The sequence below is a fragment of the Rattus norvegicus genome, chromosome 14 (genome assembly GCF_021556685.1).
Source record: "Rattus norvegicus strain SHRSP/BbbUtx chromosome 14, alternate assembly SHRSP_T2T, whole genome shotgun sequence".
Classification (NCBI taxonomy): domain Eukaryota; kingdom Metazoa; phylum Chordata; class Mammalia; order Rodentia; family Muridae; genus Rattus; species Rattus norvegicus.
In genome coordinates, this window is record NC_141547.1 from 72,984,385 (window position 1) to 72,989,908 (window position 5,524).

Consider the following 5,524-nt stretch of genomic DNA (forward strand, 5'->3'; position numbering starts at 1 on the left):
ATTAACTTGAGTTTTTCTTATTTACATTTCTTTTTTTTTTTAAATCTTTATTAACTTTAGTATTTCTTATTTACATTTCGATTGTTATTCCCTTTCCCGGTTTCCGGGCCAACATCCCCCAACCCTTCCCCCTTCTCTTCTATATGGGTGTTCCCCTCCCCATCCTCCCCCCAACAATCACGTTCACTGGGGGTTCAGTCTTGGCAGGACCAAGGGCTTCCCCTTCCACTGGTGCTCTTACTAGGCTATGCATTTCTACCTATGAGGTTGGAGCCCAGCGTCAGTCCATGTATAGTCTTTGGGTAGTGGCTTAGTCCCTGGAAGCTCTGGTTGGTTGGCATTGTTGTTCTTATGGGGTCTCAAGCCCCTTAAAGCTCTTCCAGTCCTTTCTCTGATTCCTTCAACAGGGGTCCCGTTCTCAGTTCAGTAGTTTGCTGCTGGCATTCGCCTATGTATTTGTTGTATTCTGGCTGTGTCTCTCACGAGAGATCTCCTCTTCTACTAATTTGAGCTCTTATTGATGAGAGTGGGACAAGAGAGACAAATTAGCTCAGTTCTCTGCTAAATGCCCTGTGAGGAGGGAGTCTGTGTTGCTGTCCCTGGTACTGAAAAGTATAGCAAATGCAGAATGTCGGGTTTAATATTTTTCTTATTATAATTTTCGGCATTATTGAGAATTTTATACATATAATAAAATATGATAATATCAACCATATCTTTCTTGCCATATCAATTTTATGTACTTCTTTTTTTCTTTCAGTTTTTTTTTTGTTTTTGATTTTGTTTTTTTGTTTCCTTTTTTGGAAACACATGAATTCTGATTACATACCTTACATGTGAATAGGTGAGGGACCATCCATATGGTCCATGCTTTCCACTAGAGCATGAAAAACCAACCAGTGAGAATATCCTCAAAAGAGAACATTCTTTTTACCAGAGCAGGTATTAAATTCCAATAGGCTCTCAGACCTGCTGTGAAAGTTTAAAGAAATTTCAAGATCATGGAAACGATTTATCAAACTTTATAATATCAAATTATAAATGTCCCTGTTAAGCAATTACATTGACTTTCTAAAATAGCATAATCATCACCTACAAATAGGAAAATAATTGTTCTCCGAATGCCCATATGTTTTTTACAATAGAAATTACTATTTTTGGAAAATATTCTTTCTCTTTCACTGTGTCCCTCTCTTTATCTGTTTCTCTCTCTCTCTCTCTCTCTCTCTCTCTCTCTCTCTCTCTCTCTCTCTCTGTGTGTGTGTGTGTGTGTGTGTGTGTGTGTGTGTGTGCGTGTGTGTGTCTGTGTGTGTCTTTAGTGTCCTCAAAACTTGACTCAAGGTAAAACGTTCTATCCATTTTCTGGGTTCACAACCATTTTAATGGCCATTGTTAGGGGTTCTGCAAGTCAAAAATCTAAACAACTATATTTTAACATTGCAGAATAGAAACAATAAAGTCAATCAAACCATTAGACAATAGGTGGCATACCTATCTGCTCTGTAGTTTCAACCTAAGTGAGATAAGCAGGAAATATTTATTCAGAGTTCTCATGAGAGGATAAAGAGGAATGAGGAGAGGCAAAGGAAGACTGTGACAAGAGAAGTGAATTGCTCCACTCTAATAAAAATGGAAGTCCTGACATGGTCTGCAGTGTCAGATATTGGATAAATTCTTCTGTTCAGTTTCTACTGGAATTTGGTAACCAGATAATTGGAGAACCAAGAAATGGAGGAAAGTAATAAATAAATGTGGGTAGAGGCTATTGTGTGTGTGTGTGTGTGTGTGTGTGTGCGTGTTGAGAAAAAATTTTAAGATAGATAATTATTTGAACATTATAAAATTGCACATCAGTATTTAAATTTTAAAGTAAATAAAAAAATATTATGTTATCCAAAGAAATAAAAAAGTAAATCTCTTCTAGTTAGTGTTGATAAGAAAATTCCAGGCTATTGCACGTGAAGTTAAATCATTAATTCCTTCTGAGTTTTCTATCATATTCTTTAAAATGTCTTCTGTCATAATAATAGAACAAAATATGACATTTAAATGATAGATACAAGATTTTCTTGTACTTCATATAGATAATGGTTTATCTTTTTCATGTCATGTGAGTTTTGAACCTATCTTAATATAACAGAAGACAAAGCTCAATTATTTGTATTTGATTATGTTTTAAAAGTGTCACTTTTGAGCGTCACATTTTCATAAATAGTAGTAATGCTGATTGTTTCTTTCAGGTGGGATCTTGCTGAGTAGCCCTGATTGGACTGGATCTCATTATGTAGATCAGACTGATTTGAATTGTAATTACCCACTTCTGTCTATGCAAAATTCTGAAAATATAGGCATGCACCCTTATGTCTGGCTTGTAACAAATATTTTACAATACAAAATCAAATATTTGTAAATAATGACTTCATATATATTATTCTAAACTCCAAGCTGCATGAAATCAGTAGAGAGAGGAATTGGAAAAGAGGGGGTTAATAGATGTTGGAAAGGAAAAAAAACATGATCGGGACAAATAAAAATATAATATATTATCTATCGCATAAGAGGGTCAAACACCAACTCGTTTTATGTATTAGATGGCTTAATTTATAATAATGTGTTTAAAAAATAATTGTCCTAATCTCCCATTTTCCTTAAAAATACTTTAGTACTCAAATAATAGCTCCACATTAAAATATGTTGTTTTTCTTACTAAAATGAACAATGACATCTGCAGTCAAGGTGGCCAATGACACAAGTAAAAACAAGGATCCATATACTGTTAGGATACTTGGTGTGCACTATATGTTTCTAGAGAGTTACATCAGGGAATGAAATAGTGTGATGTGCTTCCCACATTCAATAACCTGAAAATTAGTATGTAAAATGAACTTTGATTATATTTCTTAGACCTAATCCACTCTGTCCTTGAGGGTGGGAAAAGAATCCTCTGTCTCTCTATTTTGACTACTACGTTTGTGCTCTTTCTTTTTTGTGGTAAGAGAAATTAACATATAATAGGGGAATTTAATGAAGCTTTGAATTGAATGAGTATGAATAAAGTGCATCATTTAAAATTAAATATGGATTATAGATATAGATAACAAAATTTTAAAATGGTGCTGTCTTTCCTTTCTTTCTTTCTTTCTTTCTTTCTTTCTTTCTTTCTTTCTTTCTTTCTTTTCTTCCCTTTGCTTAAGATCTAAGAGGCTCACCTGTCACCAAAACAAAGAATTGATGATGCTTCTTTGTTGATTTGAAGACCCATTGGTAGAATTCAGTCAGTCTCCAACATTCTGAGCATTGTATGCCTTCAGTCACATATTATTTCATATTATTTCCTGTATGTAACACTGAATAAGCTTTATGGCTGTGTGTCCTGGTGTTCCCAATTCTTGGACTTTCCATCACGGTATGGTCCATTGTCACCAAGCTATGCGCCTTTTCAGAACCTCATTTGGAGGAGCTGAGGATGGATCATGGTGAACCGGATAGTGTAATATAATCAGTGCACGCTGGAGCATGAAATATTTTGCAATGCCCTGTAGACAACTGCAGCCAAAGAGATAATGCAGAATAGAAAGTAAGATAGAGTGAATGACTTCTACATATTATGATGGAACTTTTTTCAGTCATATTTTTAGATACTTTTCAGAGTACAATAAATGAGTTTCTTTGGTTCTTAATAAAAGTCAGAGATTATCAATGCAAGCAGAAATCCTTCTAGTGTGGGCAGAATCTTGTACATTCTGCAATTTTCTGGGTCCATTTATTTTCAGTATCAGAATTTTTTATTCACTTGTCAGAATAGCTTGAGTGAATTAACTCACACTAGCAAAAACCTTTCTCAGGATGTACACTCATGAATATGCTGAATATTTCATCATAACATGAGCCAGATATGAGATATCACATATAAAATAAAGTACACATCATTTATTAATTAACAAGAAAGATATAAATAGAAATAGAAGCAAGAGAACATGATATAAACATATAACGATAAAGCACAATATTACATGTATGTTATAACATATCTATTGTGATATTTATGCTTTTCTTCTACATTAGGGGAAAAGTTAGTATTATTGAATATATATCACAGGTACACAGACCTTTAAGGGTTTTTGTCCAGATGAATAAATAAATTAAGAATATATTTGAGTGATAGACAAATTAAGATATGTGCATGACTGGTTTCTGATAAGCAACACACACAATTTGGGAAAATTATATTAGAAGAGAGAGAAGAGGTGGTTCTACAAGGGTTTTGAATTATCTGGCTTTATATTTTCATGGGTTATGATGACTAATTTTAGGTGTCAACTCAGTTGTTCCTGGAGTCAACTAAAACTCAAGCTTCTGGGCACTCCTGTAAGTGATATCCTCAATCATATTATTTGAAACAGGAAGATCCTCCCTAAATGGAACCTTCTTGGTGGCAGAGAAGATAAAAGAATATGGAATAAGGAAATAGTGCTGTGTGTTATTTCAGTTACTCTGACAATCCTTCCCTAATGATTAAAAACAACTTCCATATAGTCTAAAGACCAGAAGATCCTAGGAAACCCTTTCAGCCTTCAATGTCAGGCTGATTGAATCAATTAAGTCATCTATCCCTGGGGACTGAGAAAGAACTTTGTTTTCTGCATCTCCAGTGTTAGACAGTTATTACTGGACTATCTTAATTAGATCCTATAAGCCAAACTAGTAATGCCATTCATTTCAGAGAGAGAGAGAGAGAGAGAGAGAGAGAGAGAGAGAGAGAGAGAGAGAGAGAGAGAGGAGGGGGAGGGGGAGGGGACAGGGACAGGGACAGGGAAAGAGAGCACACATAATATTCCTTTAGGAATACTGAGTAATATATGAAGTTGTCAATAGTAAATATGGAGTGTGAACTTTGTGTCACTATAATAATTATCTGAGATACTGAAATTACACAGTTTCACCTCTGTCTCAAGACATCAGAAGTTCTATTCTGTGGCCAAAAAGAAAAGGGTCAGAAATTTCCAGAAAATTGAATTCAACACTAACACAATTATCATGCCTTCCTTGTGTGAACATTCTATTTAAGTATAAATATAATTCTCTTTTGATTTGAATTAAAGCCTTTTGTGTGCTAGCCCCGATTCCCCAGATGAAAGGAAATGGTTTTCTTTTGTTCACATTTATATTTAGCAACAGAACATAAGACAGCTCTACTCGGACAGTTGTCTTTATTTTCTCTTCTAACTGGAGACTGATCCAATTATCAATGAAATTAGCAGAGCCAAAGAGAACTAGACCAAAGCTTTCATAATTATATCAAGCCAGTCCCTTGACTTTTCACTGCTGCCTGTAACCAGCACACACAATGGCATGCATTTAGTAGGAAAGAAGAACCTTGGTCTGTATTCCTAAGTGCTGACACTGCAATACTCCCTGAGCCCCAGAAATAATGTCCTCTTCTGATGAGTGTCATTCTCTGGGGCTGGACATTTGATGTATCAGGATAACCCAGGATTCAGAGTCGGAAGGTTTTCAATACCCT